Source organism: Rutidosis leptorrhynchoides, chromosome 3 (assembly GCF_046630445.1).
Source record: "Rutidosis leptorrhynchoides isolate AG116_Rl617_1_P2 chromosome 3, CSIRO_AGI_Rlap_v1, whole genome shotgun sequence".
Classification (NCBI taxonomy): domain Eukaryota; kingdom Viridiplantae; phylum Streptophyta; class Magnoliopsida; order Asterales; family Asteraceae; genus Rutidosis; species Rutidosis leptorrhynchoides.
In genome coordinates, this window is record NC_092335.1 from 597,135,101 (window position 1) to 597,160,178 (window position 25,078).

At 33.0% G+C, this 25,078-nt stretch overlaps 1 long non-coding RNA gene across 1 annotated transcript; it reads right to left on the bottom strand.

Moving 5' to 3' along the window:
• Positions 1–13,532: 13,532 nt before the first annotated feature.
• LOC139898796 (uncharacterized) lies at positions 13,533–14,539 on the bottom strand. The gene is made up of 3 exons (XR_011777142.1): positions 14,380–14,539; positions 14,135–14,197; positions 13,533–13,843 (listed from the first exon to the last, which is right to left on the bottom strand). It is a non-coding gene; the product is annotated as an uncharacterized lncRNA (long non-coding RNA).
• Positions 14,540–25,078: the final 10,539 nt, after the last annotated feature.

A 25,078-nucleotide genomic window follows, 5' to 3' on the forward strand; every position in this document is an offset into this window, starting at 1 on the left:
CCTTCTTTAACTTCTCATTTTCTTTCTCAAGCCGTGAAGCTTTTTTGTTAGCTTTCTTTGCAGCATTGGTTTGCGCGTCAACTTCATTGACTAAGTTTTCGCGGCGACGAATGTCGTCAACCAAAAAACAAACTGCAGAATAGTAGTTTTGCACTCTAGCACTTTCCATAGTTTCATCGTCGATTTTGTGTAGTTCCACAAGAATGTCTTCAGGGACCGCATTGCCAAGTTTCTTGAGCTAATCCGCAGTTGTTTCTCTGTCAATATCAACATGTTCGCGAAGATGGTCGAATTTTACAGATGTGATCAGACTTGGTGGTGCAAAAGTTTTGCCAAAAAATCATAAGGGATATTTTGGGATATGTTGAATTGAGGTCCCTCATGTTCTTGAGAACTTACAGTGAGATCAATAGGCTCTGCGCAACATAATCAATAAAGAAGTTATTAAATAAATGCAGTAAGAATGCGAAGGGAAAGAAGAAAAGCATGGGTAAGTAAGTCGCATACCTTCTTCAGATTCTTCGCGGGTAACACGTTTAGCGTGTTTCTTCGCCGTTGTTGCAGGATTAGCCACAGTGCTTTTACGTTTTCCTTTCTCATGGCCATCAGGGATGATATTAGTATTTATCAATGGCTCTTCAATATCAGCGGCTTCATTACCATCCTCTAGAGAGCGGCGGTATGAGGTGAATCCTTTAATATCTTTCTCGCGCATAAGATCTGAGAGAGGAATCTCTGCGAAAACAGAGCAAATGTGTTAATAATGATAACATGTAAAGATAAATAAATCGAGAATAAATTGCAAAATGCTGAAAGCATACCATCACCATCTGCATCTTTGAAGATGCCTATTTGATTGGGCCACAGCCAATGAGTTGAAACTCTGCCTACGTAAAGAGGCACAATCCCATATGGGCGGATTTGTAAGCGCGCATTTGTAACCAACTTTAGAGTTTCTTGCTGATACTCATCAAGCTCAGCGCGGTCTTTGCTGTTCTTAGCAAACGCGGCTGCCCAAGTATCGACATTTTGGTACTCGCGAAGGGCAGTCTTCTTGACAAAAAAGAAGGACTGCTGCCAGTTGCCAACGTTTTCTTTAGGAGTGTCCATCACTCCATTGCGACATTTAAGTGTAAACTAGCTTGCATCATGCGTAAGAATGGTGGAAAACGTACGAAAGACATCTAATGAGACTGGCCTATTAATCGCGTTGCAATACATTTCAAAAAGAATGAGCTTTGCAATAGCATTAGGATGAAACTATCCAGGACTAACTGCGAAGAACTGGCACACACTTAGAAAAAAAATCTGTAAGAGGGAGCCTAAGGTTACCCAAAAATAGTGAAGTTTCGTAAATGGCAAAGTAATCTTTTGGTGGATTGTTGGCCTTGATACCCACCGAAGGTGCAATTGGCTCAAATATATCAAGCATCGGGTAATGGAGCTTGATCTGCGTAAGTTTTTCATCTGTAATGTATGAGTCGAAATCGTTAACAGATGGACCAGAAACAGATGGAGAAGGAGATGAAGACATGGTGAAATAAGAATAAAAAATTATGCGATTGAAAGTATGCAAAATAAACGCAGAAATTTGATGAATATGATGAAAATTATGAATGCACTTTTTTGAGAGAGAAAATAACAAGAGAAAGTGAGCTTCGAAATATGCGGCTACACCCTTTATTTATACCCTCAAGATTGCAAAGTGTCATTTACATGTAATCATCACAAATCAACGGCTATTAAAATGCGTCAGAATATCAACGGCTAAATATATAGCCGTTAGAATAAATGATAAGACGCGGGCGGTTTATTTAAAAAATACGCATAACTGCGTATGAAAGTGTAAATATGCGAATACTTTTTGAAGATCACGAAAACTACAATCTTTATTTTTTAGAGTTTACTGTCTTACATTTTTTGCAAAAATGTAACACAATAAACTGAGGGGACTTGATCATATACATACACATATATATGTATATTTTTAGCGCGAAAAGCTACTAAAGGCAAAAGTCACAAGATATTAAACCGCGGTAAACATAAATGTACGCGGTGGGACTGCGCGGAATATTAAAGAGTGCGTAGACTTCTCGCAGTACTTGAGCGGAATGCCTAAGTGCGCGTGCATCTTACTTCCGCACAGGTCTCAAACCTATAAATAGGGAGCATGGCCTTTCATTTAGAGGTTGTTGATTCTAGAAGGACTGCCCTGGCCATATTGATCTCTCTTGTGAATTCGCCCGAGACTTGATCTTTCTTGGCTATGGTAATTTATGAAAACCGGGACATGGTTGTTGATCGTTTAGCACTTAACGAAATATGACAATAAGGTCCCAAAATCCTAATCGACATCCATTGTACCCCCTCATTGCACTCGATCCTTGATTAACCTTTATTGGACAATCTAGGATTGATCAGTAGTCATACAGAAGTTTTAATGGATCGTGACGGTGATGATGCTTGATCAACCTTATCACCACCATGTACCATATTACGTGACTCCTTTATTTCCTCTATTGTCATATGAAAATACTAAGACTCTAGATGTGACATCATCGGAGGTCACACATAACTTCTTTCCTATCCTTGTCATATCATGCTTCGGGCAGTTCGTTCGAAGATATTCATCTTCAAAGAAATACGATCTCGTTTTGCCCAACTTTAACACTCAACTACAATATGCTCGATTTAGCTACGTCAAGGCGGACACTTATGTCCACATTACAGTATTACACTCATTTAAAATGCCTTCTCTCATGCTTTTCGAGTAACAAAATCGAAGGGCGAGGAGCTCTACACTCATTATACTAGTATTCTCCTTGAGAACGAACTCTTCCACAAATTTTTGTTAACCATGAGGTCAAGAGACCTAAATGGGGAATTCATAATAACTTTCACATATCAAACTTCAACAAATGTCTGGTAGAAGGAAACCTTACCATTCCCCTTGATGCAATACGCGTAGACGACAAACTTCATTTCATTGAAGATCAGGGACTTCGGACAGTGAGCTCAAATGACTCAAGCAAAGTACTATTTCTATTGCTAATGTTCGTTGTAACGCTCGTGGAGAACTCGAGTTCATGTGGGAGCGTGAAGAACTAATGAAACAAAAATATCCTCATTTGTTTCCTAACACAACGCCGTCTGATGACACTATCTAAAATTTCGAGACGATTACGGGTTGGTAATGTAACAACCTACTTTTTCCATTAACTTTTCGTTAAATACTTGATGACTATTACTTAAATCCTATGATTTTCTACGTTAATTTTTTTTAGAACGTCTGAGAATATTGTAGGTTAAGATGCGCTACATATTCTATGATTTTATGTTTCAGTTTAGAAGTACTTGGAAAGCGCGAGTAGACGTAAGTTACTGAAAATCGAGAAAAATGTCATTTATGACGACGAAACGACCAATTATTTATTTTAATAATTGATTTTATGAGTTTTAGGATTCTTTTGTTTAATTAGAAATTTCCTAGCTTTAGAATTCGAGAAATCTAGTTTAAACTTAACCGCCGTTAGGAACCGTTAGCGGGTTAGCGTTTTCGAACCCGTTTATTGCTAGGACTTGATGGTTGGAAAAAGTAAGCAAATGATTGTTTTATAGTAGCTGTGTCCAAAATTTATTTTGGCATGTATGTAAATCGATAATCGATAAAAAGATAATGAGACGAAGAGGCATTTGGCATGTGTAAATGTAGTAACGTTTGCTTTATAAAAAGATAAGTGAAATGATCCGTGGAACTACGGGTTTGTTTAAATAAAACGGTTTAATGATATGTTTTAGGTATTAAGTGAACGTAAATGCTAAAGTTATTTAGTTTAATGACCCGTGGAACCACAGAGTCCGACTAAGAAACTCGTCAGCTGAACATTTCATCAAACACCCAAAATGCATATGAAACAATCCACATCCAATCATAAAAGATAATATTGGTTGTCATTTTATTTTAAAAGTATAATTTAAAATATAAATTTTTAGAATTTGTTTCCTTCTGCCTATTTTTTATACCTTCTCATACTCAATTCAAAATAATTAATTAAAATAATTCAAATTTATTTAATTTTAATAATTAAAATAATTATTAATAAGATTTAATAATAATAATTAATTAATACTCCGTAAGATTTAATTTTAATTCAAAATTATTTAGATTAATGACATCACCCACCATGCTTAGATTTTTTTTCTTCTTTTTGATTTTTTCTTAATAAAGAAATTAGCCTAATAATGACATTATCATTATAGAATTTTAATACTTCTCAATAGATACGGAGTACATAATAAATTATGTTGTTGGCTTAGGAGCAAGTTTGTAAAAAGACGCAAGAAGGAGTCGAGACTTCAGAACGTCGCGACAGTTAAAATGGAGTCGAGATAGAGTCGAGACGGATGTTGACCAACGTTGACTTTTTATATATATTTTATACATAAAAATTTCAAACAAAAATATGTAAAATTAAAGACAAATATTATTTTTTAATTTGAACATTTGCCTTTAATTTGAAATTATATATATGTATAAAATATATATTAAAAGTCAACGTTGGTCAAAATTTGTCTCGACCCCGTCTCGATTCATCTTGACCTCGTCTCGACTGTTTTTAACGTTTTTATCGTTGTTGACAGTTTCTTTGACCATCTGTTTACCCGTTTTTAAGTCCATTGCGACAGTACACAAGTAAATCCGTTGTGACGTCCGTTTCGAACATTTTTTACAACAGTGATTACGAGTACATGAAAGGTTGTAATGAAGTAATCATTATATAATTTCCAACATGAGTTTAAAAAAAGTCAATAAACTAGATTTTATCTACAAATTAAAAAATGACTATTGCTAATGTACAATATAAATATATGGGGAGAATATCGTAATATTATACAATTAAATTGTCGTGGTATCAAAATAAAATAATAAAAGATAAATTTGACCATCCCGCGTAGGGATAAGCATAAGACCATGAATAACCCTGTATGTGACGTCACAGACAGATTGTTCACTTTTTGGCCAAAAAGTGCAATCTGACTGTGACGTAGCAGTGTCAGCATTTGACACTCAAATAATCCTGACGCCCATCCAGTGTCAAATAGCTCCCACCAATTTTATTTTTTTATTTTTAATTTTTGACTTTATTATGAATACAAATTATATTATATATAATTAAAAACATATAAAAATTAACCATTACATAAAATTTAACTATTACATAAATTTAATAAAGACGATTTTAATTATAATATAAACTAATTCATGGTGCGGAATGCGGACGGAAGGTTCCAAATATGCTCAACTAGATCATCGGTTAGTTGTCCGTGCACCGTCCTATCTCTTATCTCTCGGATGATAATGTCTTGATCCCGTCCTCTATTCGGTATCCGTTCTGGACGATTCTCCATATCTTCGGTAATGAAATCTTCCTCTTAATCACTTAACGCAAATCCTTGATCTTCTAAAATCATATTATGTAATATGACACAACAGTCCATAACTCTTCACATCTTGTTTACCGACATAGTGCATGCTGCTAGCCTTAAAATATGAAATCGGCCTTAAAGAACCCCAAATGCCCTCTCTACATCCTTTCGGACACTAGCTTGAAACCTAGTAAACTTAATCCGTGGATCATCTGTCGGACACGCAAAACCTTTGACTAGAGTAGCCCAATCAGGATATAAGTTTACTAAGTAAATACGATGCCATGAAATTATAAAAATCGTATAATAGAATTGATAGAAATGAAAGAAAAATAAAGAGTTTGGGTGTGTTAAAATTAATAGTATGTATGAGTTTATATAGATAAATGTATATAGAATTTAAATTAAAAAAAAATTCAAAAAATCGGATTATAGTTGTTGCCCAACGGAAATTTTTTCCAACCAACCAGCGCCTGACACGTGTCACTGACGCTACCTCTTTCTTCCGTTGGAAATCTCACTGACGCCCGCCATTCGTCACCGGTGATGCCCCACTATAGGCGTCAGGGGGCGTCACCCGTCCCCAGCTTGTCTGACGGGACCTCTCTGATGCCGCGTTAAAATTGGTCTAAATATTAAAAAGTAGAAACTGTACCGATATTGTAGTAGTATCGACACTGAAATACGACATACGGTATTCGGTATCGATTATCGGTTCCTAATTTATATAAAAGCTTGTTTTGGTACTACACGGTTCGGTACCTATTCGGTATAGATTATAATGTAAAAAATAAAATAAATTACTTTCTTTTCATGTTCGAGAGAAAGAGGTATAGCGTAATTGTTTTGAACTTAATTAAGAGCTTTGCTAGTTTATTTGTTTTCCTTATTACTTGACAAGTCTTCACTCACTAGTTCATTTTTCCAAGAAGCCTGGGATCATTAGAAAGGAGTCGAGATACAAGGGGAAGGATGTTCCTATTAAAAGCTCGTTTTCTTTAAAAGATAACAACGATGATCTAGTTTGTGGAGAGGCGATACAAAAGATGTTCATAGATTCTAATGTGGTGAGCTCTTCGGTTGATGAGTATAATGCTTTTTTTAAAGAGTTTGCGGATCAAGGTATCCCTTGGGTACCCGGGTCCCGTATTGGTATTTCTTCTTCCAATGTTATTTCGTATAGCTTCCACTCTCAAAGTGGAAAAGAGGTTCATATCGAAACAACTGACGGGTTCACAAAGCGGCCGGATGAGAGGAACGGTAGAAAACCTTCTTAATTTGTTTACTCTATTTGAGTTAGGTTCTTTGCTGTAGGATTTGGTGGTTTGTTTGGCTCGTGTTAATGTTTCGCTTGTATTCTTATGTTATAGTATGTGTTTTTGGTTGGGATTGCTTTAGTTGGCTCGGTTAGAGTTAGTGTCGAATTGCGACGCTTACTAGTTTTGAGCCCGTTTGATTACTTCTTTGTTTGTTTAGGTTAGGGTCTTCATTTTTCGATGAATGTCCCTTTAATATAGTTTCGTTATTTTTGGAAGAAAAAAAAACTACCAAATTTTTTTTGGGCAATGAAACAATAACTATATATAAATCTTAAACTCCAAAAAAAGACAAGAAAACAACGAAACAAAAGGACCACCACAATTTGAAGCTCGAAGACAGTAAACAAATCTAACCAGAACATAACCGAGACGCTAACTAAAACCGAGCCTTAACGTGATCTAAACAACACAAAAGGAAACAAAAAAATACATCGAAACTAAAATAACAAAACAACGAACAATCAAGAGAGACCTAATCAGGTACCAATGTTGGTATCGTTGATGCCATCATCCACAGTTGCCTTCAACGAAAAAGTAGTCTCGATTCCAACCCCATCCGAATTCAATCCTCTATTTCTAAAATCGTCAAAAAAACCAACACCATCTAACACCTCTCCCGCCCTTGCTCCACTACACTTCCCCTTAACAGCCTCAAGTTTGACCAACTTTTGAAACCCCTTGATGAGCCCCCTCGATCTCATCCCCGTCACTCGAGTCGTGCAAACAAAACGCCCCGTCCTTTACACTCTTTTCTTTTCTTTACCTTCCTCTTACCTACACCCTTCGTCTCACCCTTCTTCCCCCCGTAAAATCGAAATTTGTTAGTATGCACATGCCAACCCCTACAATGCCCATTACATTTTTTTCCCGAACAAATACAGTACTTTCAGCCTACACTATTCCCGGTAGCAACGTTCGCCAAATTATCAAGAAGTGCACTAGTAGTAACCTCACACTTTTCGGGTGTCAAGACATCCGCAATCCGCCTTTTTTTTACTGATGGCCAAAACCAAACCCATCAAGCACATTACCAATCCTATACAAATTAACCGCATGAGCCACCTTGAACCACATCACCTTCACAAATGTTTTTGCCCTTATCTAAACTCGATATCTTACCCGTCAATTTCTTCCCGCCACTATTGACAATATTCTTATAAGAAACAACTCCGTCGTTAGCATCGAAACACCCGGAAGCCCTCACAACCGCATCTACCACTCCCGTAGCATCCTCCAAATCATGTGTTTCCTACTGCAAATCGCGAATGGGACTCCAAACCATCGAAAGATCCCTGCTAATTCCACATTAAAACTGCCCAACTTTAAAATTACAGTTACTACTCTCTACAAAGTCTGTAGAGAAACCATCTTCAACAATCAAAGAGAAATCGACCAAATGCCCCAGTTCGTTAACCCAAAGATGCTTCGTAGACTCCCTTGCATCTTCCAAATTAACCACAACTAACTCAATAATGTGCTTCGCAAAATGAGAGCTTACAAACACAACCACGAACCAATATTATCGAACACTGATGACGATTTAGCAATGGATAAAACATTACCGAACAGCTAGACACCTTACGAATGTTGCCATCCGAGATGAACTTAGCAGGGACACCCCTAATTTCGATCCAAACAAATCGACTATACACCGAAACGTGATCGACAAAAAGAGCTATCAACACAAAACCCACTGAATCTTTATCCGCACCCAAAATCTTGTTGTAGTTTTCAAGAGTCGAGCACACAATAACACACCCAAACATACCGACCTTGCTAATGGACTCCACCGAAGCACTAAAACGAGACAAGAAGTCTTTAACCTTACCCTCACCAAGTGGAAGTTGATCCACAATAAAAAGGCCCAAGCTCGCCTTCTTAACCAACCCATCGTTTGTATCCAAGCTACACTTAAAGGATTTGACCGGAGATGCCTTGAAAGAACCTGGGTTTGAAACGACCCGTGATCGTCTTGGCCATCCACATAAATCGGTTTACCAAACACACGAGCACCATCTAACATCTTCACCGCCTTCTCGGCCATCTCAGCATCCAAAAACGAAATAAATGCGTATCTTCTAGTAAACCAATGCTTGATCTCGGATATTGGACCAATTTTACCAAACACGTTCTCGATCATGTGCCTGTTTAATTCTTTCTCCAATCTACCTATAAAGATAGTCAAATCTGAAAACTCATCTGGCGAGGTGCTCTTATCCAGCGAAGAAACACCTTTGACCGTACCCTCAATTCCATCGGGTGCGGGTTCGGGAACAAGAGACGAAGGGAAATTGACAGCGATGTCATTGGAATTTGTAAGAACATTAGCTCCGAATTCATAGTTAAAGGAAAAGGACGGAGAAGAAGAAGGAGGTTAGTTGTAAAAAAAAAAAAAGTTGTAAGGTTTTCCTATCCGGGTTACCCGGGAAGGGCGAGTAATCCGACCCCATACTCTAGTGTACGCAGCCCATCAGGAATACTCCCTGGCTGTTTCCAACCCTTCCCTGGCTACCCCAAGAATTGAACCTGAGACCTCTTGCAAGGATCTCAGGGCCCCAACCACTTGGGCTACCCTGGGATGGTTGTGGAGTAATATTTGAAGAAAGAGGCAGAAAATCAGATTAGGAAAAGAATGTAAACATAATCAGTAAACCTAGATTAGTTGGAAAATTAAACGAAGTGAGTAAATGCAGGTGGTTGTCAGAGGAAAACACTAATTGCGGGTGAAAGAGGCAGAAAGTGGGTGAAAAATGGCGGAGGGAGGCGGAGGAAGGTTGAGAATTCAAAAATTCCGGTGAAGGGGTTCCCGAGGTAGAGAGAAAAGAGCAACGGTCATTTTAACCCAGCAACTCGATTAGTTTTAATTATTCTGGATAAAAAAAACTACCAAATGCAATCTACAATATGTGCATATTAATTACTTCTTCCGTCCCAAATCTATTGTCTCCAGACAAAAATATGTCACAGTTTAAGAAAAAGTATCCGTCATATTTACTTTTTTGTTAACTTTCCAGTTTTACCACTTACTTTTTACCCATCTTTTTGTCCTATGTGAATAAAGTAGAGTCACAAAATATTTTTATCGCACTATTCTTTTCCATTTATAAAAATTGACAATTAATTTGACACATCTCACAATGAAATAGTGGACAATAAATTTGGGTGGAGTTAGTAGGTAACAACAGTTGTACACAAATTAAATGGGTAGTTTAGCTACTAGTCAAGTTAATGAGGTAACGACTAAGCAAAGTTTAACTAGACATTTAAGATTTCGGTTCCATAAGGTATTGGTCCTGAAAAACCGATACGGATATTGGTATTGAACCGATACACGTATCCTTCATTCGGCACGGTATTCAAGAAAAGGTTTAGTATTTTTTCGGTTTAGTACTATGCAGTTTGCTACATTATTAGTACCGATACCATATCTACTCTAATGGCTCCTCAGCTAGTCCACTACACCTAACAAGTTGAATTAATTCAGGTTTACCATGGTATGGAACCAACAGAATTAACTTAATCGATCTTGGAAAGTTGGAAATATTCAGTTTGTGTTTGTGAACTTCATTATGCATGTTGGTTGTAGTTATGTATCAGTGAACTTGAAGTTTCTTATACAAAGTTTTACTACTATTAATTTTCATTTTCTTATTGTTAATTTGACCCTGCTGCATAAGTAACTCGATCTGTTCTGCTGATAAGTTCTTAACACAGATTTCGTCTATTTCTCTACGATTGCTTATTCTAGGGTAGCATCAGAGATCAAGTCGGAGGCCAAATATCAAAATGAGCTTATAAATCAGCTTCTAAATAAATAAATAAATAAATAAAAAAATAAATAAAAAAACTCATTTACACAGAGTTGTACAGTACAACAATAATGCCTTTGTCATGAGCATTTTGAATAGTTTGCTGATATTCTCAAAAATCGATGCTAACTGCTAAGTATAGCTTGCTACATGCCAAATGTTCAAAACTAGAAAAAATCCGACCGCGCGTTGCTGCGGTTGTATTCGACGCGCGGTCCAATTTGAATATACGATGTCCGTTTCGCGTATAGTTAGTCGTGTTGTATATGTATATATATGTATGTAATATAGTCCGAAATATTTATTTTTTTTAACGATGTCCGTTTCGCGTATAGTTAGTCGCGTTGTGTTCGTAAAATTATTTCAAGTTGAACGGTGGTCTCGGAAAAATTTAACTCACACCGAGCGTGAATATAGGGCCCGTTATTTAGTGTTTTTTTAACGATGTCCGTTTTGCATATAGTTAGTCCCGTTGGGTTCGTGAGATTTTTCCGAGTTGAACGGTGGCCTCGGAAAAATTTAACTCGCACCGAGCGAGAAAATAGGGCCCGTTATAAATTCGGGTGGAGTAAGGTTTTTTTATTTTAATTAAATTATAAATTTACGTTTTTTACCCTGAAAAAGTGTAAAGCTGAGGGGTTGTTGTGTAATTTGTGCAAAAGTTGGAGGACCATTTGTAGTGTGAGCGCAAATGGGATATGTAAGTATAATATAATATAATATAATATAATATAATATAATATAATAATAATATAATATAATATAATAATATAATAATAATATAATATAATAATATAATAATATAATATAATATAATATAATATAATATAATATAATATGTTTAAAGACCAGTAACATAACAGCATGTCAAACCTTACACCATTTGAAATGCTCCAAATAAAAGGTTCAATAATCTTCAACTAAAAGGTCCAAAATAAAATATGTTTATAGACAGCATATGTCAATCCTGACACCATTTGAAATGCTCCAACTAAAAGGTTCAATAATCTTCAACTAAAAGGTCCAAAATAAAATATGTTTAGAGACGAGTAATAGCTGCATGTTGACTATAGCAACCCGAGGGTAAGGCAGTCAACCAACCAAGATAATCACATCTAATAATAAAACTAAGAAGCAACCTTTTAGATAGACCTATAATGCTGCTGCCCTTTTATTATCCATTCCTAAACAAAATCAAGTACAACATTAAAAGGTTATAAATAACTAATTTTTGTTTTAAAATATGCATGTAAAAAGAATCCATCAGAACTTACATGAATCGTATGTAAATTCATTTCTTCATTCAATAGCTCCAAACTTAGTCTCAACCGTTTGTACACCTATATTGACAATAATGTGGATACTTTTAATCAGTATGCACAAAAGAAAATTATGGAAAATTAAATGTTACTTACATCACGCTCTTCAAGCACTTGCTGACATTGGAGTTTGTCGGCATGAGATATTGCAGCAGCAAAATCTGCTAATCTTGGACAATTCACATTACCAATACGCTGTAAAAAATATAAGAAATCCAACCCAATATATGAAAAAAGAAAAAAAGTTAGCACCGTAATTTGGTTCATCTTCTGTAGGTTAGACAAACATATACTTCTTCAAATTTAAGCATTAATGATACGGCTACTTTATAAACAGGGTCAATGAGGACTGAGATTCGGGTTATCAACAACTGCAAATATTACTCGCAACAAAATACAATTTATACTTAACATTTATACTAGTAGTGTAATTGAGAAATGTGCTAAACCTCAACAAGATCCCTCCAACGAGCATCTGTCTTCATAACTTTTCTAAGGGTTGTTAAGACCTCAAAATATGTCTCCTTAAACATATCATCATACTTGTTGTAAGCTAAATTCTGAAAATACACAGAGAATTATACAAAAATATAATTGACGCATATAAGGTAGATGGTTACAGAGGGTTCAAGAAAGGGATAGGTTAAATTCTGACTTTGAGAACAAGATAAAAAGAAAAAGCATTTGATTCACTTTCTAATTATTTGCTTAGTTATTTTGAATAAGGATTTATCCATTATTTTGTTTCATTATCTCGTTGTTTTAGTCCTATATATAAAGGGCTCAAGACTTTATTTTCATTCAGTTTTTTGATATTACGTATTATTAATAAAAGAGTTGCGGCTACTTTTGTGTTTCTATCTATATCGATTCTGTCAGCCATAGATCCTAAACCATTATTGTTTAGCCGAGAAGGTTATACACTAATAAGTAATAACCCTAAGAGTGATAACTGACGAATCAAATCATCTATCATATTTCATACCCAAGGTTGGAGAACTCGGATCTCGGGGAGATCTCGTTTGGACAATTTTTGGGAGATCTCGGAATCTCGGGAAGATCTCGGACGTTGACTTACGTTGACTTTTTAGTTTTTTAATCTAAATAAATATATATATATATATATATATATATATATATATATATATATATATATATATATATATATATATATATATATATATATATATAAATATATAAATATATGTATATTTATATAAATTTTTATGAGATTTTACGAGAAAATCCGAAAAATGAGCGAGAAAATCTGAGAAATTATAAGGTTTTACGAGAAAATCCGACAAATTAGCGAGAAAATCTGAGAAAGCGTGACTTTGAACATGTTTGGCCCCTGTTGACCAAGAAATCTCGCGAGATGGACATCTCGTCTCGGCTGCCTTCCAAAAACGAGATCTCGGGAAGAAATAAGAAGATTTACAACACTGTTCATACCTTAAGAGAATCCACTTGGACAGTAAGGGGAACTTCACTAACCTGTTTAAAATGCAATACTTATAATCTAACAAAAAAATGATTAAAAAAAACAGAGTATAATTATGTTTATATCGAGTTATAAATATAAAGAAACTATCCACTCACCATTTCTGTTATCCGAAGCCGCTCTTCACCCATAAGAAGAATATGATCATCTTGAACTCTTATAATCTACTTAAAAGGATCAAACACTTATCACCGACAATACATACAGAGTAATATATACAAGTTTACCACGACTAATAAACATTATTCGCATCACACGTACCTGAGCCAGTGTACCTACTTCATGGAGACGGTTTAATAAATCTTTGCCCTTAAGCTCATATATATTGTTCTCTGTATCTAAGCCGGTCAACTCAGATCTTGGGTCAGCTTTTACAAGAAACGCACCAACATAAGGTTGGTCTCGTTCGTAATCTTCAGATAATTCTAGTTGGTAACTTTCACGGAATGCACCTAGTAGTTCAGCTTCCTGGAAGGTATAACCATATAAGTAGAAGTTATAATAACACATTATGATACAGAACATGTAAAATTTATTGGGGTTTGGGATGGGATTAGCAATTCAGGGGCGGATTCAGTGTGGTGTAACCGGGGTCACATGCCCCCGACGACCTAATTTCGATTACATGTATTTATGTACGGGTTAAGTATGACTAATTGTGTATTTCCTATGTTTTTAAGCTCTTTTAATGGAAAATTTTTTCAATTGAGCTGTATTAAATCCCAATCAGAAATAAAAGCAAAGCAAAAATGTCAGTACCACATATGTTGGGATACAAAATCCTGGAAATAATGGTCGATGTACTAATGGCAATGCTAACACCTGCAAATTTAGAGATACATAAATTACACAGATTAAAAATAGGAGTATTCATAAATGTAGCAGCAATTGCCGCTGCAGATTTCGATTTAGTATCATCAACAGCGGGAACACACTCCGACCCGAGTCCATTACTAGAATCCGAACTTAAAAAACGTCTTTGTAACAAATTAGGGTTTGTTTACCTTAGAACAGGACGAAGCACTCTCCCATGCTGTATATAGGAGGGTAAACGAGAAGTAAAATCGGCTTGTTGTAAGCACGAAGAAGACCTTAAAGCCTTCAACATCATTAGGGTTTTATGTAAATTAAGGTTTACTGTATTCTCAGAGTTTTCGTCTGGAAGGAATGAGACGGAAAAGAAATGAGGAAAAAAATGAGCGAATGATTGTTTTGTTTTATACAAGCCGTGTCCAAAATTTATTTTGGCATGTGCGTAAATTGATAATCGATAAAAAGATAATGAGACGAAGTAGGGTTCAAAATTATTATTATTTTTTTTTTAACAGCGATTGGGATCACCTGAGGGTGACTTTACCACCCGTTACGATCATCTCCCGTTTCGACTATGCCGATGGAGCGATAATAACCCCGCCCCTATCGCTGCCCGGGAGGAAACCTTGAAACCGATCCAAGGACACTGCCAAGTAAAACCCCTCCCCTTTACCCATCGAATTTGGTATATGGTTTTCGGATCGAGCAAAATCGAGATCGAATTTGAATTTGATTTTTCTGTTCAATTTTTAGTTTTGAAAATTTTAAATTTGGTTAATCGAAAACCGAATTCAATTTATACAATATTAAATTGTATATTAAGCTATTAATATTATTAATACATATATGATATAAGATTTGAGTAGGTATCTTAACTTTTCAAGTCTAATCATGTTTACTCGAATTTGAAACATATGTGAATCTTTCACATTATATTGATCCTAATTTCTTCACTCTTATTTTTGAAACTATACCATTTTAAGTCGACTTTTTTGTTTAAGTCAATATATATGTGTGTGTATAGTATAATTTCTTTTATAATATACACTATAAGATAGGTAGAGTATTAGTTTATCTCTTGATTATTGATTTGGTTTATTTTTTTGACTTTTTTTCTCCGTTGGTTCCTGTATTATACCACATTTTTCTAACAGCGTCCTCTGGTTATTAATTTGGCCTTTAGAATCTTTTTGTAAAGACCCGTCCTAATCCATCTTGACGAATACATTACATTTGGTTACTTCGCGAGGTACTTGACCTCTATATGATACATTTTACAAGCATTGCATTCGTTTTTAAAAGACAAACTTTCATCACATCGAAAGTTGACGGCATGCATACCATTTCATAGTATATCCATCTATAATTGACCTAATAATAATCTTGATGAACTCAACGACTCGAATGCAACGTCTTTTGAAATATGTCATGAATGACTCCAAGTAATATCTCTAAAATGAGCAAATGCACAGCGTAAGATTTCTTTCATACCTGAGAATAAACATGCTTTAAAGTGTCAACAAAAAGGTTGGTGAGTTCATTAGTTTATCGTAATCAATCATTTCCATAATTTTAATAGACCACAAGATTTCATTTATTCAATAATCATACACTCGCAAGTGTTTAAAAATCATTCATATGGATTGAACACCTGGTAACCGACATTAACAAAATGCATCTAGAATATCCCCAAACATATAAACATCGAAGTACTAAAGCAGTTCAAATTCTCTGACTGGGGCTTGTCAAGGCCCATAGATCTATCTTTAGAATTCGCGTCAATTTGTGGCAATTATAATAAACACTAATTCTTAGGCTACCAAGTTCAACAAGGGTGATATCCGGTATAACAATTCAACCATAGAATGTAGTTTCGATTACTTGTGTCTATTTCGTCAAACATTTATAAAAGCGCATGTATTCTCAGTCCCAAAAATATATATTGCAAAAGCATTTAAAAATGGAGCAAATGAAACTCACAATACTGTATTTTGTAGTAAAAATACATATGACGAAACTAAACAATGCAAGGTTGGCCTCGGATTCACGAACCTATATCATTTATATATATATATATATATATATATATATATATATATATATATATATATATATATATATATATATATATATATATATATATATATATATATATTAACACATATACTGGTAATTGAACAAATTTATGTATTATTAGTGAATTAATTGTTATTTTAATTATGTGTTTCATTAATAACCTAATTAATTACATTTATTAATATTTATTATAAAAATATTAATATAGTTATGTTATATGTAGTAAATATGGTTTTATATAACTAATAGTTATTTGATAAAATAATGTTGATAATAATAAATAAAAAGTTGTTTCATCCTATAATAATAATAATAGTTATAGTAATAAAAATGATAAAAAAATGATAACTTTAATAAAAATGATACTTTTAACAAAAATGTTAATTTTAAGAATAATGAATACTAATAATAATAAATATAAAAATAATGATTTTACTAATAATAATAATAATGATACTAATATTTATATTAATAACTATAATGATAATAATACTACTAATAATAATAATTATAAAAATAATAATTTTACTAATAATAATAATAATAATAATAATAATAATAATAATAATAATAATAATAATAATATTTATATTAATAAGTATAATGTTAATAATACTACTGCTTATGATAATATAATAATAATAATAATAATAATAATAATAATAATAATAATAGTAATAAGAGTAATAATAATAAGTATAGTACCTTTAATAGTTTTCCCAAAAAAATGCCACAGACACGGTTCAAACTTAAGACCTCTCGCTTACAAACCACACCCCTAACCACCTGATCCATTTCGTTTTCTGTATTTTAATACCGACTTATAATCTTAAAATCCATATCATCATTTACTAAACCGTGATCACCATCATTTTCCTTAACTTCTTGGCCCAATTAGAAAATAATACATGGTAGTCCAATATAGCCCAAAGCAATGTTACAAGTTCATTTAAAACTCTAGTGACCCAATTATCAAAATCCAGATAGTAATTAAAATCGTTCGGGATTTTCTCCAGTTCGTGTAGCAAAATAGCAGTCATTCTAGGTTCATCTTCATCGTTTAACATCATCATCATAGTTCATAATCATTATCATTCATCGTCATCATTCTTCATTGTATCATCATCGTTTTCATTAAGTTATCATCACGATCATCTTAATCGTCATAATCATGCTACCAACATCATCGTCATGATATATGTTTCGTAACAGTTCAAACAGAAAACCAAACGTACCAGTAGCAATTGCAGATAAAGGTAAACGGCTTCGGTTTATCCAGAAAACAAGAACAACATAGGCATAGCGCTGTGTGGTTCTAAAGGATTTCGATGGTGGTTGCTTCATAATGGTGATGTTGTGGTGGGTTGTCGAATGGAAGAGAAATATCATAAATAATAAAATAAATGGTTGCAGGTGACGGGTTATTGAGTTTGGAGTACGTTCGAGCATCAACAAAAGAACAAAACATAACGGAATTACAACTGACATATTTCGAATGAAACCGAAGTACACTAGCAACCTTTAATGAATATTGCAGTTGTATAGATTTCTGTTTGGACTGTTACGTAAATACATAACAGAATTTAGAGAGAGAGGATGAGAGAGAGAGAAAGGAGATGGGTATACGTGATATCAATCGATCCAAATGAAACAGTACGCATAAGTGGAGTGTAGTGATTTGTTTTTGAATTATAACAGAATAAAATGATAAAAAAAAAATAGAGAAAGGGTCCATGGGATTTATTAGATGTCGGACAACAAGCAGAAAAGAAACACTAACATTGCCTTTCAAAAAAAAAAAAAAAAAAAAAAAAAAAAAAAAAAAAAAAAACATAAAAGCAACCAACTCAATCCAAAATTGGATAGTGGGTTCCATACACTTTAGAAAAAACAGAAATTGATATGGAAAAGGACTGCAGTGGTCAACTGAAACATAAAAAAAAAATATACAGCTGCAGTTCACTGTTATGGCAGAAGGATGGTGGCGGTTTGGGTTGTATATTGGTTGGCTTGGGGTGGCTTTGTGTGTTTATGGGTCGGTTGTAAACCGAAAATTCGATGCAGCAGCAGGAACAAAAGTAATAGCAGCAGTGTACAGTTTGTGTGGGTGTTTGGTTAAAGTGGATTAGCCAAAAGGTAGTGGTGACTTGGTGGATATTCGATCTTAAACAGAACCGGACAATAGCTCATGGTTTGATGGTGATTGAGGGTTGTTGGGTGATGGTGATGAGATGGAGAAGAAAGGTGGTGCTCCGTTGATGGAAGGTGGTAACCGATGGCTGGAATTGGTGGTAGTCCTTCATCGAGTAGAAAAGAAAAATGGTGACAAGTTGGAATAGAATTAGAATTAGAAGTGAGGGAGATTGTAGACAATGTTTCTTGATGAAGGTGGCTTGTAGTTGTCGACATAGAAAACAAGGAACCGGCAGCAGTTTCAACAAATATAGAAGTAAAAATTTCAATGGGTTCGTGGTGGTTGTACGGTGAAGAAGGTGGTTAACGGTTAGTAGTGATGGAGAAGATGGTTTCTTCTTATATGTAGTGTGTATATGTGTATATATAGAATTTTGATTTTGATAGATAGCAAAAGCAAACAAACAAATCATTACTTGATATTGTTTATTCACATCACGGGTCAATAGAAAATATATATAATATAAATATAAATATAAATAATATAATAATAATAATAATTAAATCAAACGAATAGTGAGCAGCCGGGTGTTCAAGTGCAATTCATGTATAATATATAGAATATCATAAAGTTAATATATTAATTAATAATAATAATATAATATCTAATATCTAATATATAAAAACGTGTACCTTTGAGAAAAAGTGGTCGCATCATTTTGTGGTTAGTGTGGTCACTATTATATATTAATAATTGTAAATAACGGATCGCTATTTGATGTCCCGTTAAAATGTTTCAGAAAAATTCCAAAATTTTATATTAATTATATTTATTTATTTATTTCAGTCATTATAGTATAAAATTCGGTCATTAACTGTTTAAAATTTAATTCAACTGACCGCGCTCGAACCTGGGTAAAATAAAAAAAAGTATTAAAATTTAACAAATAACTTCTAAATATGTTATTAATAAGCCTATAATTTATAAAACTCATTTTCGGATCACCGTTTATTTTAAAATCACATAAGTTCATTTATAACTTGTTTATTATCAATTGAATGATAGTTGAGTGTTAATATCATTTTCCAAATAAATTCGAAACTATATATATATATATATATATATATATATATATATATATATATATATATACTTTTTAAATGATAATCATTATAATATCATATTTTTATTTTACTTTACATAGTAAATTCTAATGATTGAATCATATAACATTTCAATTAATATATATTAAATATGTACATCTATTTACAAATAGTTGTTCGTGAATCGTTCGGAAGTAGTCAAAGGTCAAATGATATTATGAATATAGTTTACAAACTTTGTTACTCAACATTACAGACTTTGCTCATCGTGTCGAAATCAAATAAGAATTAAGTTTAAATTTGGTCGAAAATTTCCGGGTCGTCACACTTTTGTTTATTATAAATTTGCAATCAACATCCCTCTTATGGACGTTGTTAGCAAAATGGGGTATAATACAGAGGGACACTGTTAGTAAACAAAAATTTAACGGGGGGGATGCTGATTGCAAATTTTTGATAAATCAAGAATACTGTGACGACCCGGAAATTTCTGACCAAATTTAAACTTAATCTTTAATATGAATTCGACACGATAAGCAAAGTCTGTAATGTTGAGTCACAAAAATCTTAAACTATATTCATGGGATCATTTGGCCATCGACTATCTCGACATTTCACGAACAATTAATTGTAAATAGATATGTGTGTATGTATATATATAAATAAAAATTTAAAATATAAATTGAAGTATTATATATTTATATGTTGATGTATTAAAAATTAATAAAATAAAAATAGGATACTATAATAATTATCTTTTAAGATATATCTATGTATATAAATAAAGTATATTAAAAATAAATATTAAATGATTGTAATACTCGTTTGATGTTCCGATTGATATTAAGCAAGTTAAATTCAAACTTATGTGAATATAAAATAAACAATAATACGAAAATGAGTTCTATAAATTTTAGGCTCATTAAAAATATATTTAGAAACTATTGACTGAATTTTAATATTTTTTTATTTTTTATTTTTTTTATTTTACTTGAGGTTGGGAGTGATTAATTAATGTAATTTTTATTTAATAGTTAATGACCAAATTTTATACCAAAATGACTAGAATAAATAAAGATAACTAAAATAAGAATTTGGGATTTTTCTAAGTACTTTTATCCGCCACTGATTTAACAACGAGGTACGAAATAATAGTTCGTGAAAACTTTCGGTAAGAAATAAACCAAAATCATTTACGTGTGTATTAGAATATTAAAAGTGACAGATATGTTTTTGTTATTTTCTTCTTGTTATTGCATATTAGAGATATTGATATCTCTCTGCTCTCTTTTGTCAAACTGCCATCCCTACACAATTCAATATTTATTTGAGTTTACTGTCTTGTTTTGGTTTATATCATCAAATAATGTCACTGCTTGCGTTTCCATTCATTTCATTAGATGATACCGAGTATTATATATATACATTACATATACAAAGGATCATCTAAAACAAAACACCACCATCTCTCATTCCTTTCTTGTTCCTGTCAAACTCTTCATCATGTAAACCACCCTTCGGATGCATGTCACTACTCATTGCTACAAGATTTCTGTGTTATATTCAACTTCAAACCGTAACCCACAAACCCATGATCACCTTCGGTTTAAAAACTAACCCATTTAGCATCAAACCTTATTACCATCTCATCGTTTATAGGATGTTTGCGGTCAAATTGACCGAAGTGAACTACCTCAATAAACAACCACCAAAATACTACCATCCACCACCCACTTCAAGACTTATTTCATTTTATTTGATTTCACCATTCGAACAAACCATAATAGTCACCACTTTTATGTTGTAAACCCGTTACCTTGTTCTTCCTTCTACTACAAGACGCCATCTCTCTCCTCTTCTTCATGAATCACAACCGTAAATCATCACAATCTCGTTATCATGTTTTTGTTTTGAACACCAAAAACACCACAACCTACTTGCAACTACAACTTAACCAACACTACACCTAATACCCACCACGGTTTAACCATCAACACACTTTTGATTTGATTAACAATTGAAAACCGAAACCGTCTTGATGAGCTGTTAAACGAAACCAGGCCACAACACCAAACACACTAACACAAATTAGTGGAATTGCTTTTTCTTTTGCCTTTGACATGGACCCATATAAACCAACACACTCTTCTCTTTGTTTTTGCAATTTGAAAGAAAGCAAACACCAAATGGGGTCACCTGCGACTACTGCATCCCAACCGTGACAATCACCATCTCCTTTCTCTCTCTCTTCGTGATAACCTCCTTCCTTTCTCTTCTCTTAACTGAAGCATAAACCACCATTAAAACTGTGACGATCGCTCCAAATCCATATGGACGAACACGTCATTCATCGATTTCATTGCGAGGTATTTGACCTCTATATGATACGTTTTGTAAACATTGCATTCTTTTGAAAAGGCACACCATAAATGAATATTTAAATTAAAGGTTTTCGACATCTGATGATTTCTACATATAGACAATCACCGTAAATAATAGTTTACAATAGTACTTTCGTTGACAATGCAGTCAAAATAAGATAGATGGTGATGATTTGTGAATGCAACGTTTTCTCGAATAAAGCATGTATGACTCCATGCACATATCTTGTATAACATATAAGCAAACATCGAAAGACTTCTAGGGAACCTGAGAATAAACATGCTAACAAGTATCAACACAAAGGTTGGTGAGTTCATAGTTTTAATATTGCGCATAATCTGTATATAAAGGTGGATCACAAGATTTCAGTTGTTTCATCCAGAAACGTTTATCAAAATATTCTACAAGATTGAGCACCCTGGTAACTAAACTTTAACTTATATATAATAAGTACCCCTGTTTTAACATACATGCAACCAACATGTACAATACACACAATCCAACGTATACTAAACTCAAATAGCATACGTCTGTTTTATAGTTCAAGCTAGGGTTTCTATACCTGGAACAGACGGGGATGTCAAGCTCTATGGATCCATATACTACTACTCGCGCCCACCAGTTCTTATAACTGGCAGTTACTAGTTACCAAAGCTAATGGATTTTCGGTTCAAACTCAGTGTAGAATTAAGTATGTACTTGTATCCATTGCATTTAAAATAAAGTTCATGTATTCTCAGCCCAAAAATATAGATTGCAAAAGCAATTAGAAAGGGAGCAAATGAAACTCACCTTAGCAGCACATAAAGTTGTTCACCGAAATGTGACCGAAACTCGGAATACCCAAATAACCGTAGATCTCAACCTAGAGAACATATGTTGGTCAATAAATGTTTAACAAGCTAGGTCTGGTCATAGTGTATCACAATCCTAATGCTCGAAATCGACATACAAAAGTTATCCAAAGTCGTTTCAAAAGGTCAATTTTGACAATATTCAACAAAACGAGACGTACCTTATATAATGATTCATTTACTTGGTTGTTAATATTCAAAAATCCAATTTATCAATCTTACAAACAAGTTGTTTAAATATTAATTGCAGATTCAAAAGCAATTCCAATTAACGTCAATCATAATTCAGTTGACCATATCCTTTGATTCGTTCATCGAAATTACGCGATTTCTAAATGAAAAGTTATTGATTTTTCGCCAGCTTTCTAAAAACATGCATATTATATACATTTTATCAGTAATATATGTATTTAATTCGTGATTCATCATAAACTGTTTAACGATGAAATTTAGCATACAAGCATGCATAAATATATATACTCGAGTACTAGACATGGATACACAAATAATATATAAAAGATAAGATATGAATGCTCACGTATCAATATTGTGATTCAATATTGCAGGAAAGTACGTAGACGCAACAGAGATGATAAACACTAGATTTGACTTGCGAACAGTACCCATGAATATTACCCATAACCTCCATAGCTATAACCCATAGTTTCCTTAGCTCTATCCCGCTTGAAAACCCATTTTGAAATCATTTGTACATCTCTCCGTCGTAATATTTTATGTATATTATTATTTTTGTATCGTAAAAATAATAATACTAATAATAATACTCCTAATTATAAGATTAATAATAATAATAATATTAATATTAATAATAATAATAATAATAATAATAATAATAATAATAATAATAATAATAATAATAATTATTATTATTATTATTATTATTATTATTATTATTATTATTATATAAATATATATAAAGTGAGCAGAGAGATGTGAGGATATGTGTGTGTGTGTGCGTCGAGCAAACTGGCCAATTTATAGAATGTTTCTGAATCCTGACTGCCATGCGATCGCATGGGTTTTATGCCTATTTCTCATGCGATCGCATGGCCCAAAAATCCAGCTCACAATTTTTTGTTGTTTTGTTTGTCGACATATTTTTATAATATATATATAATATATATAATTTATATTAATTAATTATATATTATATTATATTCACGTGCATAGTTGACTTTTAATTTTTGGTCCGATGACTCGTACGTTTACGCTCGACTAATGTCTCGGTTCCGGTTTCTCTAATGCATTTTCGTATGCTTAGAAAACTTGTACTTTACGTTTCGTGATTCGTACCTTTGTCAAAATATAATCTTAAATTATCAATAAACTATATTACTCAAAGTATAACTTATACATTTTAGTAATTTGGTCATTTGCTTCTATAAATCAACTCCTCGTTGTTTATTAAAATATATTTAATAATATCGAAACGTTTTATATCTAATTCAATTCTATGCATTTTCACATGGTAAAATATATATTTTCGTTTAGAAAAATATAAATTTTTATATAATATTTATTTATCAAACGGAACAATAAATGGGTGTTACTATTGTTTACAAAAATAATTTCGAACCTTAATATATATATATATATATATATATATATATATATATATATATATATATATATATATATATATATATATACAATATATATAAATACTTTTTCTATACACGTTGCAAGTTATTTATATATCAAATACAGTCAAAAAGGAAAGATTTCTTAAATTAAGGTGGACCTCTCAACAAAGACTTATCACAATACTTACAGAATTTATAATTGTTAAAATATCTGCTAATCCAATCGTTAGTATTATCTTCTAATTCCGTAGACGAATATATTAAGCATATATTGAGACAAATACGTTTAATCTAAAATATTATACATTTAATACTTTGTTAACGTTTTCAAGTTATAATATATATATACATATATATATGTATTCATATCCATTTATATATTCGTTCGTGAATCGTCGAGCATAGTCAAAAGGGTAATTGAATGTATGAACATAGTTCCAAAATTTTCGAGACTCAACATTACAAACTTTGCTTATCGTGTCAGAATCATATAAAGATTAAGTTTAAATTTGGTCGAAAATTTCTGGGTTGTCACAGTACCTACCCGTTAAAGAAATTTCGTCCCGAAATTTGATTGGGATGGTCATGGCTGACAGTAAATATGTTTTCATGACGCATACAAGCTGAAAATTAGAGTTTTATCATCATCGAGTAATATAGACAAACAATTTGATTTTGTGAAGAGTACGAGTGAAGCTATCACAAAAGAGTGAAATGAATAAATGTAGATTCGTCAT